This window comes from Periplaneta americana, chromosome 8 (genome assembly GCF_040183065.1).
Source record: "Periplaneta americana isolate PAMFEO1 chromosome 8, P.americana_PAMFEO1_priV1, whole genome shotgun sequence".
Taxonomy (NCBI): Eukaryota; Metazoa; Arthropoda; class Insecta; order Blattodea; family Blattidae; genus Periplaneta; species Periplaneta americana.
Window position 1 is genome coordinate 95076861 of NC_091124.1, and position 15744 is coordinate 95092604.

General features: G+C 35.7%; 1 protein-coding gene across 1 annotated transcript in view; it reads right to left on the reverse strand.

The window, feature by feature from the left end:
- Positions 1 to 15744, reverse strand: part of LOC138704898 (follicle-stimulating hormone receptor-like) — a 472716-nt gene that overhangs the window by 236198 nt on the left and 220774 nt on the right. The window lies entirely within an intron of this gene.

A 15744-nucleotide genomic window follows, 5' to 3' on the forward strand; every position in this document is an offset into this window, starting at 1 on the left:
CTCTTATTTTCCATTTTTATATATCTACCCAACCAATTATTTATTTATTTCATTTTTATTTTTTAATTCTTTGTTGTCCTTGGATTAAAACTCTACTTATGAAGTCTGAGTCAAAGAGGACAGCCAACTTTCTTTTAATTTTACTTCAATATAGGTACATATGTATACCAATAACTTCTATGTCCCTTGTCTACTTATTCATTCTAAAGACGTTCGTCCTATGCTTTCTTCCTTTAATAAGAAGGCCTGATTGCCTTAACTACAGCAGAATGAATAAATAAATAAATAAATAAATAAATAAATAAATAAATAAATAAATAAATAAATAAATAAATAAATAAATAAATAAATAAATAAATAAATAAATAAATAAATAAATAAATAAATAAATAAATAAATAAATAAATAAATAAATAAATAAATAAATAAATAAGTAAGTAAATAAATAAACAAACTCATCCATAGCCTACATTTCGTTTTGACGATGGCTTTAAACAGTTCTGTTATCTACATGAAGTCGCGATAAACAAAATATAACACTTGTAAGAGTTACTGTATGTTTTACTTATCATATATTCTCGAATACAGTCATCGTTCAGAGACAATCCAACGTGGGGGAAAAAGAACCGACAAATTTTGCCTGCAAAGAATTAATGAGTTTTCGGAACGAAATATTTTCTGGTAAATGGATCAGAAGAAGAGGACGATATTTAGTAGCCGACTATGTTCATCTGACTTCAAACTGCTGGGCTTCTTCCCATGGGACCATTAGAGTCCAATGTTCTTTTGCGTGCTGTGAAACTACGTCATTGAATCCATAGCTTTACTTATCTCGCAGAGGAAGTAATGATACGATGGTTATTTTGTAGCCCTTTAAAACCTATCATGCTGCGCCGGGTTTGAGCCCGCGAACATCTGTTCTATGAAGGTAAACGCTAGACCACCGAGGAGGACCTTTTGGATTCGTAGACTTGTTTCCTCAGGATCGGACCAGGGGCGCATATTTTTACTTAGGCATTTTTTGTTCCATTGTGCGTCCTATTAAAGTCCAAGTTAAATAAGTGACATTCATGAATTCGATGCTTACAGGTGGACTATCTACCTCAGCCCTAACAGAGCGAGGTTCCATCTTCAGACATCCCTGCGGTGGTTGAGTGTCAGACCTCTGATCTGTCACGCAGGCGGCCTGGATTCGGGTCCCGGTCAGGTCTGGGATTTTCATTGAAGAATCCATAGTGACACTTGTGGCGGACGAAGTCGCAGTTGGGATTTTCCTTGGCGTTCTCCTGTTTTACCCCATATTAGGCATTTACACCATTCGTCATTTCTCCATTTCCTCATCATTCCATAGCATTCCCCAAACGCTGGCTAGCGACGCACGGAGGGGGCTGGCCTAGGGGCGAAGGGAGTTGCCTGCTCGACTCCTGGATACGTAGCGAACCTTAGTGTAGTCAGCCGGTGTGAGTATGGGAATGCGTCTAGCTTGAGGGTTAGCGCAATCGACGTAACAGGTCGCAGTGATGGGCCACAGTGCTCCCCTTCCGTAAATTCAATTCAATCTTCAGACGAGTACGTGACAAACCCCAGGGTTCGAAGCTGCAAGGTCTTTACATATCACCATCGGGAATCACTACTAACTCTTAATGGCGAAGTGTATCAACCTCGGTTAAAAATGCAGTAGTAATATTAGATTACGAAATGACGGTTAAACAGTAACTGTGGTTAAAATGTAATTTCTGTGCACCATTCATAATAACTGATTAGGCTACTTAAACATGGTTAGCTGACACCTCATTTAACTAGGACAAATTCTATGATGGTACACTGTTTCTACAAAATGACTAAAGGAACGCATCCATTCCTCTGCAAAGATAATAATCAACGTCCAAAAAGTTCTGCGCTTTCTCCGTTCTACATCGAAAAGAACGTGTCCTATATTTTCGCGTTGCACTTGTTTGCCTTTGGGCGCTGTTATGTTTGCGAGTTGCATTTCTTTCTTTTTCAGCGTTGTTAGGTTAAAATCGTACAAAATTGAAAATTCAATTTAAAAATGAATATCCTAATGTGAGCTTGAAGTATTGATAGATTTAATTACTGTATTTAAATATATTATATATGAAAAAGATGGAATATCCATAAAGGAAGAGGTTGAAGAAGATTAGTACGAATTTGTGAACGATCCGGGATTCAATTTATACCAGGGAACTGTCTGGTAGGATGGAAGAGAAGGCCTTATGGCCTCAATCCTGTCAGATTAAATAAATAAATTTCTTTTCTATTTTTTTCATTATCCTAAGATTTATCCATAACCTCTCTTCGTTCAGCCAGTGACGTAGAGAAAGAGATACTGGAATGTTCCCTTTTAAAATGCAGAAAATATCAGTTGCATAGAATCATAATATAAGCAGCAGATCCATATGACTGTTTCTTTGTTATTTCAAGTGACCTATTTGTTGCAGCACAAATGAAATGGTAGATTTTGATAAAAGAAATCCCTTCTGAAATTTTCTGTCACCTGATTCCTCGTAACAATTCTCTCTTTCCACTAAAGAAAATTGACGCTCTCCATCATCTCTATCCAAGTAATTCAAGTGCTCTACAATAATATTCGTCTTCGAAATAATCACCTGTGGATCTGGCCGATATTTTGTTTTTCTTGGCCTATTAATCACCGGTTATCTCCTTTAACCGCTCGAAAATGGCCGGTTAGAGATTACCATGGTTAACCTCCTAAATCCTAACCGAGGTCGATGCACAGTAAAAAAATGCTTAACGAGGGGTTAGATGGCAATTTTAACCGGTGGTTACACTAACCGACGTTGATGCACGTAGGCATATTTTTAACTACTTCATATGATATATTAAATGAGGCGGAGACGGAGAGTATTGATGGAATAATAGAAGAAAACGGAAGTACCCCGAAGATACCCCTCTGTATTGTCTGTTCTGTCCACCACAAATTGCATCACGCCCAGGCCGGAGATCAAATCCGAGTGGCGAGGATTGTAGAGCAGAGCTCTAGCGCTTCAACCACAGAAGCTGCCTGACCTCTAAATTGAATTGAAGATAATGTGAAGAGCAATAATGGGGTTTGTAATTCCCACAATGTGCATGAGTCTTGAGAGTTAGTTACTATTCACAGACGTTTACTTATGCTTCATTGACCAACCGCAGCAGAATTTAGTCCCGGAGTGAAACAAGAGTTCTCCTATGTGTCAAACTCAACACAAGTTTCAGCGCACCGACCGCACTACAAACTTCTCTCTAAATGTCGACCAACCACTTAGACATCGTGATCGAAGAAGTACGAGCAGCTGTGAAACATTTAGTTATCAGCTCCGATTTCAACCACTTCTAATACCGCTTCACTTTCGGGTACACTCATGAAGTGTTTGACCATTCAGGCATCGCGAACGTATCGCTGCTGAAGAGTAAAATTTTAATCTGTCAAATTTCACGACGTTAGTTGTTACAGTTTAGCATGATACATATAACAATTATTAATATACATCTTGATTACACAACTTTTAACACTATATCACTTCGGAAAACATATTATGTGTCTTTATCGTGTTAAATTTTACATTACATCATTAACATGTTTCAGGCTATTATCGGCCATCTTAAGAACTGGTTGTTGCTGGTCTTGGCGCCTTTTTGTTTGTGTTTCCTATGGGGGTGTGTTTGTGTAGTGTAATGTGGAGTCAATGAGTGTGTGTTCTGAAATTGAGTTATGTGTTGAGAATTTCATTTCGATGTGTTTTTGAGTGTGTATATATTTCGTATTGTGTGTTTAGTTTCTGGCTTTTTTGTTGAATGTGTAGAATTTCCATGTCTGTGTTTATGTCTTTGTAGGTGTGGTTAGCATTTGTGATGTGTTCTGCATTATGTGGAAGTATTTTGTAATTTTGTTACGACTGTGATGTGTTCTTTGTATCGTGTTTTAAATGATCTACCTGTCTGTCCTGTGCAGAAGTTGTTGCACGTGTTGCATTGAGTTTGTATACGGCTGTGTGGTTGTATTTGTTTGTGTTGTTTGTGTGTTGAGATGTTTTTGTAGAGTATTATTTGTTCTGTATGCGATGTTGTAATTTAATTTCTTGAATGAGATTGCAATCTTGTGTGCGCTTTGTTTTCGTATGTTAGTGTGATGTATTTTTTGTGTTCATGTATTTGTGTTATATTATATTTTTTGTGATTATGTTTTGTCTTTCTTATTATGTTGTCTATTATGTTAGGGTTGTATCCGTTTTCTTGTGCTATGTATCAGATTGTGTTTAGTTCTTCTTCATACCAATGAGCCAACAAGACTACAAAGAAAGCATAAAAGCAATCCTACGTGGGCGTACATTTCATTCGGCCGAAGAGCTCATGATTGCCACAAGAGAAGCCGTACGGGACCTTCCTGCCAACATCTTTCAGTAGTGCTTCCAGCAGCTACACCAACGGCGACTATTTTGAGAGAGGATGTGGATCTGTTTAAGTGTACACCGTGTTACGCGTCATTTTGTGAGACATCCAGATTCTTGTGGGTGCCTTCTCTCCAGGCGTCAGTCTCATAACTTAATGACTATACCACGTATATATTAGGAGTATTAACTGTTCAGATAAATATTGATCGCACCCTGACATGGTTAGTGACAAGCTCACGCCGCAGCTGCAAGTTTGACTTAACTGAATAGTAGTGACCACGAGTCCTGAGACAAGTCTTTATGTCTTCCTGTAGTTGTGACTGTTACGTAATTCGTCACTACACTTCGTCCCTCTCGCGTGAACACTCCAGCTCCCAATACACCACGTCCTTAAGATAAATTCATACTGAAGATCATTTGATTAACCTCAACTTTAATTAAGAGACCAGTTTGGAATAAGAGAGTGTAAACTGCTTGTTGGCTAGGTTAAGAAATATTTTATTTTCGAATGTCCTTATACTGTATGTAGTAAGTGAAAAACACTACATTGCATTTCAATTGAGATTTTCTTCTGGGTTTCTAGTTTGGTAGTAAAAATTAACCTAAGACTGATAATAAAGACATAAAATACAGAAACGTTATTTCTAAATCAAAGCGTCCCCAGTAAAGAGTAATTCTGGATATCAGTGCTGTTAACAGTTAGAAATGATAAGCAGTAATGGCACAATAAGACGCAGGGGCCCGCAACTCCAAGCCCTTCCTATATTATCATCGGCAACCCGTACTACTACCAAGAATTCACCCCAGCCTATTTTAATTTTATATATTCGCACCTTGTTAAAGAAGACGGCCACAAGTGCAAAGACTGAACTAATAAGATATTTGAAGTTTAATGTGTAACAGACCCATTTGATTTGCAGTAGTGTCATAGGACACAATTACGCCCTGCCTCCAAATTTTAACCTACCGATTGAGGCCATATAGAAGCAGACAGGGAAAGATTTTTTCTCTATTAGGCAGCAGTGTAATCTCAATTCATGAAATTTTTGCACTTGTGGCCGTCTTCTCCCCAACGAGTGATAGGGAGAGGTAGAGTGTGTTGGTGAAATAATAGAGGAGAAACGGGAGTAGCCCGAGAAAACCCCCTACATCGACTGTTTTGAACTGGGATAAAACCCGGGCCGTCTGGATGGAAAAGCAAAGCCATTGACGCAGCTACACACTGACTGGGGCAGACATCTTTCCTACACTTATGCTTTCTATTGTTTTACCACGGAGCACATAACTCGGTCATACTTCAGCTACAATTTGAATGCAGCTGCTCAATCAAGACTGAACGCCAACGCTCATCCCGTGAGAGTTCCATGAAACACGTAGCGGCAGCAGCAGCTAGTGTGTGCTGCAGAATAGCTTATCGGGTCCCGCAATGCATCGCACTGCGCCAAAGTTCTGCACAAGAAAAGCCACTAAACACAGAAGTACAGTATAACAATTTTAGCTGTTGAAGGGCACACCGGCGTATAGATAATTATACAGTATGGACACTTCGCGTCGGTAACTTTGATGTAGCAGGACTGATTTCAATGACCTTCAAACCAATTTGAGCGTGAGATTCTGCTTTCTCCCAGGAGTTGGCACTGACATGACACCAGCTAGCAGTCGACACAGCGGAAATATAACACATACAATTAATACATCTAGGTGCATTATGTATTCAAATAAAATAAATTACACCGATGAAATAATAAATTCTTATTAACTGTAGTGTCTAGACTCTAGAGTTCCTTTAGGCCCGATGCAGACTAGCGTCATAAAGACGCGCGTCCATTGGTTGACGCTGCGTCCCTGTGTCCACCCGTCCACACGTAGCGTCATAATGACGCATATTGTTCCGACTTTTGGAATCTTTCAGAGATCCATGATGGTAGTGTACAGACGAAAACGTGCTGTTTTTGCGTATTTAATTTACAAAAACTACTTGAAGCGCACAGAGAGGCGGTTTTGGGAACATCCATTGGTTGCCAAACGATTCCTTCAAGGTACTTACTTTTACGACAATGTTCACAGAGTTGAGAGAAGGTGATACAAAATTTTTCAATTATTTTCGAATGAGTATTAAATCATTTGATGAACTGGCATGTAAGATAAGTGACGTGATCAAAAGTGAAGATACTGTGATGAGACTAGCAATCCCTCCCTTAGAAATGTAAATTTTAAGGCAAGTTCACTCATTCAAAGTATATTGATATTGAAAATGAAATATGTTTAGTTTGGTATTATTAGGTTATATTTTCAAGTTTTAAAGTATAAGTTTTAAAAGTATACAAGTGAACTTTAGCGAAGACTTAAATAACTGACAAACAACTATACTGATTAGCTATCTAGCATTTGAATACATAATCTATCACTGAAACATTACAAAAATTAATACAATTTCACTGCACTTACATGAACAACAATTAGGTCTAAAGAAACTGAAACAAGTCTACAGACTCGGTGGAGTCTTCTAGTGAGTGTGCGGAAGTTGAAATGTTGCTCATCGCAGGAGAACATTGAACAGAGAGAGGATACTGCCAGGGTACACGTGGCTGGTTTTGGGAAGGAAAATGCTGCTCCTGAGGAACATTGTGCTGTGTATGGGTTGCAGTATGAATAACAGACAGTGTTATTTTCTTGGCAAAGTCCAAAACTCCACTCCTAAAATCCAATTTTTGTTCAACATTAAAAGTACTGACGATTGCAATCAGAGACTAAAAAAAAAAACCTATCATCGTTAGGCTTAGGAGCAGGAACATTAGGGATTGGAGTCTTCATGAAAGATATCATAGTATCCTCCAAATTCTTTCGTCGCTTTGCTGGACGCTCAGAGAGGAAAGGTGGGTTAGCTGAGGCATTCCTCACTTGAAACATCTGGGAATTTTTTAATCGCTTCAATAAATAATTCTACGTCGATTTCGCTGTCCATACTATAGCCGATAGACGCACGTGTGAATTGAACAACAGTCAACAATGAAGCGCCAGAACGCAGCAGCTAGCGGCGACGCTGCGTTCTGGCAGAACCCGCAACTAGAAAATTAACGCTGCGTCACTGCCGTCTATCTTTACCTGACGCTGCGTCCCGGGGACCACGTGCGTATGGGTCACTTTAGAACAATGTACTTCTAAACCGCGCATCAATGGGACGCTGCGTCACAGCGTCCTTTTAACGCTAGTCTGCATCGGGCCTATATAATGAGAGTTGAGACGTTGACCCCAACACCAATTAAAATATATAATGATTTGATGGCGCTGAAAATGGAAAAACAAAACTACATATGAGAAGTAAAACAATATAGCTATATTACATTGTATACATTTAATATTAAGCGAATTTGATACATAATTTTATAATGTATTATATTATTTTATAATATAATTTTATATATATATAAAACATTAAAAAATATATTATTACAACTAGTTTGTCACTGAGAAATAAGGAAAAGCTGTTAACTTGAATTTATTTGAAGCAAAGCGTTACTGGATTGTGCAATAAGGTAGGCGATGTTTGGATCCTGTGTCTCAACTCTTATACTCAATTATTATCTTAGCGTGTGCTCGATTACACTAACCTCTAGCGCTTCAAAGTGGAACTAAACGCCGGCGCACAGAAAAACAAAACAGGAAAACTCGCTCAGTGTCCATTCTTTGTAATCCCTACTCGCTGGGCACATCACAAAATAGGTAGTCCCACTGAGAAATCACAGTCTATGGAAGAAAAAGACTGATTTAGTGTCGCATTTCTCGAGATACATCCATTTCGAATCCATTATTATTATTATTATTATTATTATTATTATTATTATTATTATTGTTATTATTATTATTATTATTATTATTATTATTATTATTATTATTATTATTATTACATTCACAAATATCAACCTATATAAATTAGAGGAAGACTTTTGGCACGATGTAGAGACGAAATCAAACTGTAGATGAGAGAGGCTTAAAGGTCTAATTACTGATATTGATAATGATGATGAGCTCGAGGACAATAATAATAATTTATTTATTTCTTTATACTGGCAAAGTTAAGGCCATAGGACCTTCTCTTACACTCTACCAGGTCACAAAGTATACAAGCAGTGAAAATTTAACAAACAGTTAAAGAACAGAATACTAACATGACAATAGCAATGACTGAAGGAAATGTGGGAAATCAACCCACAATATAGTAACCACGACAGGTAAACATGTTGTTATTATTAAATACATCTTAAGTTAAGAGAAACCAACGGTATTAAAAATTTGCATAATGGGCAGAGAAAAATGTATTATTATATTATTATTATTATTATTATTATTATTATTATTATTATTATTATTATTATTATTATTAATTATTTGAATATTCCATTAAATTTAACTTCTACAGAGAGAGCCACTGAAGTCAGAACCAGCGTGCGGCGTTTGTGCTATCGTGAAGCGCTGCATCTACAAATATCCTTTAATAATTTATTACCGAAATAAAGGAAGATAAATATTTACTAAACAATTTTATGAAAGAAGGCACTGAAACTGATCGTCTTCGTTCTGCACATTTTTGGCAGCTCTTGAAACTATCCATCACTCGCTCTGTGCCAGTTCTTCCTGGTAGGGCTATACACCTTTTAATATGCTCCACAGATAAAAATCTCAGGGGATTAGATTGAGGTGTCAGGGAGTTACAAATACCTACTAGTACCAAGCTTAATAATTCTGTTCTAGTTTAACACTCTCTTAATTTCTGCCATCGAAACATTGTCTATATAGCAGAGTCCTGTTGAGAAAAGGCAATATCACGCTCCCTCTCGGTTACTTCTAAAGGGGGTGTGGGAATCAACTGTTGTCTCACAATGAATTTGTTCCAAGACTCTTTTGCCACTTGAAGTTCAACATATACCAATTTTCTCATCTTGGAGGGAAAGGTCATGAACAATGTTAGATTTATGAAAGCACCAATATTGATTATTTTATGAGTTAGCATATCCATGGGTGGGTTCGGTGCTAGTTCATACAAAGAATATTCACCCAAATGAAATTTGACCCATGGACGATTGACGCACCGGAGAATGCATGTAAATAAACTGACCCAAGGGAAAATTAGAACATAGAAAAATCACATACATTATTTATTTTTATTTCTTTTTTTTTAGTTGATAATGCAATAATTTAGGTGGAACTAAGTTTTCAATGGTTCACATACTGTATCTCCTGAAAAACTGTAGGCCTATTTTATTTCAGAAACCGAGTCTTAGATGGATTTCTTCAGATTTGAATGTTGTAACCACAGTCACACAAATATTCAACCACAATTCGAATTCATCATACCTTTGTGAAATATTTTACTTTCATATTTTCGTCTTTGTGGTTCTTTTACTCTTCGTCATAGATCCAACTCCTGGATTTGAAACTGTCCACTTGTTTTACTGCCTGGTTTACAATTCGTACGTTTACCTTCTTTATGTTCCTTATGACTATGGTTTTATATCATCATCAACTCTTATGCACTTCATTCTTTAAAATGAAATAGATATTCATATTATACACTTACACATTTCGGAATATAAATGTTACCACGGAAACGAATTGTTAAAAATGTATTTACTATGAAATGAACTAAACTTTATCGCAATGGGTGAATTTTCCGTGAACGAGGGTGGAAATGAAAATCGTTAGGTTTAATCACTTTGGACGAATATTCCTGGATTAATATTGTTGGGCGAATTTTTTTGGGTGAATTTTATTTTTTTGTCAATTTCCATTGTGCGTACTAGCCTGGTGTCCCAAGAGTGTAAGACCATGTTTCGTGCAAAAGTTTTAAATGTCGGTTTATTTTTCCGTTATATACAACCTTTGACACGGAAAATTAGGAAATGGGGGGGGGGGTATGAAGACAAAAAAAAAAAATCAAACTGTGATTTCAAATCCCAAATATCGTTCAATAACAACCATGTTCACAATAACTATCACGAATAGCATAAATGTTTCATCGCCCGTCACTTTTCATTTTAACGTTCGTGTACGTCAATGTAACATTTGTCCTTTTTGTTCGGTTTCAAACCTTAATTCTGACAAGCATTATTTCGGTGCATGAAATAAGAATGGTACTGCAATATTGCGTTTGGTCTTAATGCATAAATACAACTGTACATTTAAATATTTTCGTCATAGATTTTATCTCAACATTTTTGATGATGAGTCCCCTCTTTTCCTCTAGCACAGAGTTTCCTAAATTTTTTTAAGGGTCGACCCACTTTTGGATGTGACTTTTGTTTGTGACTCCCTTCTACCGTACTGCTACTTCACCACATTAGAAAAATGCAAATATATGTAAAATCGAAAACAACGCTAATTTTACTCAAAATCAATGGATAGGCCAAATCTCTACATTGTTAAATTTTATAAAACAATTGCTAAACCTATATTAATGTACGGGCCTGAGCCGTGAATACAGACAAGAAAAGTTGAGAATAGAACACAAGCATCAGAGATGAAATTCTTAAGAAACAAAAGGGTGCACTTTATTAAGCACGTAAATAACGAAATAATAAGAAAATAATTGAAAGTAAATTCTATAAATGAAGACATAAAACAATACAGATTTAAATGGTTCCAACATTTAGATAGGATGGATAACACAAGACTTCCAAAACAAATCTACAATTACAGACCTTTGGGTAAAAGAGATATAGGCAGACCAGACAAAAGATGGAAGTATTACTGTGACAATGATGTCTAAACCATGACGTGAACATGAATGACGATTTTATTTCGTCTTAAGGGATAGGTATTGATTTAAATACCAATATTCTCAGTCAATTCAAGAGAGCAGTGTATTATGATAGAGAATGATTGAAACAATTTTAGTTTTAGGCCTATCCTTCAAATGCGCAGAAATTTGATTTGAACAAATGTAACTTTCTTAAATTTCTTTTCAGAACGAAAAGTTACATTTGTTCAGTTCAAATTTCTGTACTACATTTAAAGGATAAAACTAAATTCTTTCAATAATTTATTATAATACACTGCTCTCTTAAATTGACTGAGTATATTGAGAATTAAATCAATGGTTTTCGCAAAACACGCTATGAAATGTTTGATATGAAAGAATTTTTATCTCGAAAAGGAAAAAAAACGAGCAACATTGTATTTAAAGGGTTAGGTACAGCTTACAGCGGTAAAAGTTTTGGAAATATTCAACATTCTTTCCTCCATTGCTGTATCTTGTACAATAATGAAAATTGGTTTGTGTGAAACACTGTCCTTCTGCTATATGAAAAAATATTTTTACGATTAAAAACATTATTTACATAGACATAGGGCTATATATATATATATATATATTTCAAATTTCAAAGTGGTAGCAGTTTACTGTGCAGTGATAAACCGTTTCCCTCATAATTCATAAACTTGTCAACTTTTTCATATTCTCTCTCTTTTATTTTATTGCTGAAATTCATGTTTACAATAGCATGCTCTTTCAACTACATTCCTTAATAAATAATATATATTTTTATTTTGTGTTAGAAGAAAATACTGATATTTGACCATTTTTAAATGAATTTATTTTTATCAGACAATCTATTATAAACAGACAAGTGATCTTGCATCATATTGTACATATGACATGCATAAATACACACACAAAATTTCATCAGAGAATGTTTGATAGTTTTTTTATTATGTGGGAAAAACTTCATCACTGCACAGTGAACTGAATTTTGAAAAAAAAAAAAAAAAAAGGTAAATAACTTTTTTTAATCGTAAAAAGATTTTTTTCATATAGCAGAAGGACAATGTTTTTACACATACTAATTTTCATTATTGTACAAATACAGTAATACAGGAAAAAAAGTTGAATATTTCCAAAATTTACTGCTGTAAGTTGTACCTAACCCCTTAAAAGTATCTCGAAGAATAACCCTCCGAAATTAATGACATTACTTACGTTTATACGAATATGTTAATAATGTTTTTTTGTTTTATTTTGTAAATCATCTCATCACAACTCTCAACTCATAACACGACATCCCCGCAGGTAGCAACACATACTTTGGTAACCACTGCTCTAGCCGAAGATATAGAATGTAATGCGAAGGACCAGTGACCCTTCCATATAAAATATTTCTTAGCCGTAAGTCCCAAAATATTGGAATCGTACTACAGAGTGAGCAGAAGTCACGATCGGATATTGTTTATATTGAAATAAAACACTTGTCGTAAGCGAAAACTAATTAAAAACTATTCCTAGGCTGAGAGGGATATTTTCCCCTTCATATACTGTTTGTGTCAATAGTTTTTAATTTTTCCGATAGAGTGAGTGAATTATTTATGTTTCGGTTACAAGTCAGATTTTTTTCGGCGTACGCGTCTATTAGTTGCTTGTTGTCGATGTGAAACGTTGTGTTGTAAGTAATGGCGCATACAAACATGGAGCATACAGTGTATACGATTGAAGAACGTCTCATCATTAGTGTGTGGGTTCATGAAAAACAACGAACTGGTGAAACGTACGAAGAAATCAGAGAAAACTTCTTTAATCGCTTTAATAAAGCAGGTCCAAGTGAAGCCAATCTTCGGAATCTGCAAAAGAAGACTTTCTCAATAGGCTCTGTATTGGATGCAAAATGCAGCGGAAGACCTAAAAAAATATGTCGACGATGATGTCAATGGCCGTCTGAATGAATCATTGGAACATTCACCGATGACATCAACAAGGAAGTGATCCGCGGAAATGCAGATCCCAAGAATCTCGTTACAGGTTATCAACCATATAAGCTCACCGTCATAAATGAATTAAGTGACAAGGAAATTATATGGATATGTGACTTTAAGCATTTGAAAATTTACAGAAGCAGACGCACATGGCGGCGCATCCAACTGTTCATGGAAAATAATGACGCGCATACCGTTAAATGTTTGACAGTGACATCAATAGACCCACGTACATAGGCGGAGTTATGGGGGGGGGGCATGGGGCACTGCCCCCCCCAAACTTGTCTAATTTTTTTTCCACTAACGTTAGAAAATATTGAATTGAAAAGATCTTTTTTGCTTTTGTTTATGATTAAGTTTTTGTTCTTAAATTGATGAATTAATGTCTTCAGATTATGTGTCTGGACTACAATATTTATTTTCAAATTTCTGAATGTATAAGATTGGTATACCTCATTTGAGGAATAGAAGCACTGTAATTTTTCTTTTGTAACAGCCTGTACAAGTCTGCAGGTGTTCAGGACGGCACTTGCAGAAATATGAATAACATACTGCACAACAATGCAGAAAAAAATAAAAGTGATCCCGGTATAATGTGCAAACTTGAAGACGAGATTAAATAAAATAATTAGAGTTTGCATTTCATGATTATGATATCTTCAGGAAAGTAAACTTCATATAAAAAGTTTCTGTTAGCACCGTTACGTAGTTTTATTGATGTATGCATGTGTTCCTGTACGAGAGAGAGAAAAAGAGGGAGATTGTTTTAAGGTATGCTCTATTAAAATTTGTAGTAGACCTACAGTTCAAGCCCTATACAACTCGGTCCAAAACATCGTGAATGTGACGTAACACTGTAAGAAACATGTCCTCGAAAATACCTTTATTAAATGATCATATTCCGATATACTGTACCACAGCGAAGCAATAACGGGGGGGGGGGGGAGTTAATGTTCCCCATAACCCCTTTATATGGGGATTCTATGGTTTTGCTTTGCCCCCCCCCCCCCGCCAAGGAAATGGTTCTCTCTCCACCTATGCCCACGTAAGTTTTATTTTTGCATATTTCCATCCATTAATATTGGCGAGTTCAATAAATAACGTTTTTAAGTAGGTTGTGGCACTTTATTATTTTGTGCGAGATCGTGCGTATTTGCTTGTTTTCCGCACAGAACCAATACTCGGTAAGTGTGAAATACCACATTCAGTATTCCCAACGTAACACACATAACAATTTCCCTCTTCTTACCGCTTAAGCGCGACATTCATTTTACTGCTTTAGGCTTTTAACATATTATTTTTAGAGACGTTTAACATAGTAATAATTATAAATTGGAAACTTACCACTGCAATTTCACCTAAATTTCAATGTTAATTATTGTTTTTAAATATTTGCAAAAATTAAGTAAAGTCTACTACTCCGCGAAACTTATTGCATTCCTTATACAAGTAACATTAAGGAAGCCGTGAAAAAATCAACAACATTCCAGATGCCGATGTTATTACTGCAATATATTATATAAATAATATTGTTAAAATATTGAAATGAAAAATAAATCATTACATAACCTTACCGTTTGTTTTAAGTTCGCATTTATAGACTGGTGGGGGAAAAAGACAGACGTATATCACGGCCTGCTGGAGTATAGTAAACACAGAAAACATTTTATAGCAACAATTTTGAAGAAAGATATTTTGGTGTTCCGAAGTTGCCGTCATTAAACAGAAACCAACATGGAGATTTCAATTCAAATAATTAGAAATTCGTCTTTCAGGTATGTAATAAACGATCTTCGAACAAAATAATGTACGATACACGAGCGGTATGTTTGTTTTCAACTACGTTTCGCTTTTTCGATCTTTTCCTCGACCATGAAAACGTCAACATACCGCTCTTGTAACTTATATTACTATTATTACTTCATTTTATTATTTCATAAACTAACATATAACATAACCGAACGTGACTTATGGCCCACTCTATAGAACGTAATAATTTTAAATTCCTTCTCTGGATACTGTTCACATGCTGATAGCAGAAGACTACATTTATTGACATCGTTTTTGTCTTCATTACCATGTTTGTAATAGTCATAAAAGGTATGTTTCGAGTCCACTATGAATGACCTAGTTTGGAGCTAGATGGCAATCGAACATTCAAAGAGGTATCGGACGTTTCCATGTGTGAATGTGTCTACAGAGAGGGACAGCTCTTCTAATTTATGCCAACAATGGACGAAAAGCAGGCAAATTAATTATCCTTCCGTCCTTCAGTCTGTTTGAACAAAAACAAGTTGCCTTTGTCAAAGCAGGATGGAGGGGAAACTTGGTAGTTAGGCCTAACATCAATTAAAAAAGAATAAAATTTAATTATTTTTTATTGAACGCAAAATATCTGGATGATTAAATGTTCATAGAAAAAGTTATGGTAACAAACTAATAATAATAATAATAATAATAATAATAATAATAATAATAATAATAATAATTTATTTAGTCTGGCACAGCTAAGGCCAGTAGGCCTTCTCTTCCTCCCAGCCAGACTCTAATTCTAATTGAATACAATTGGTTCCATAGGGCCATATTCATA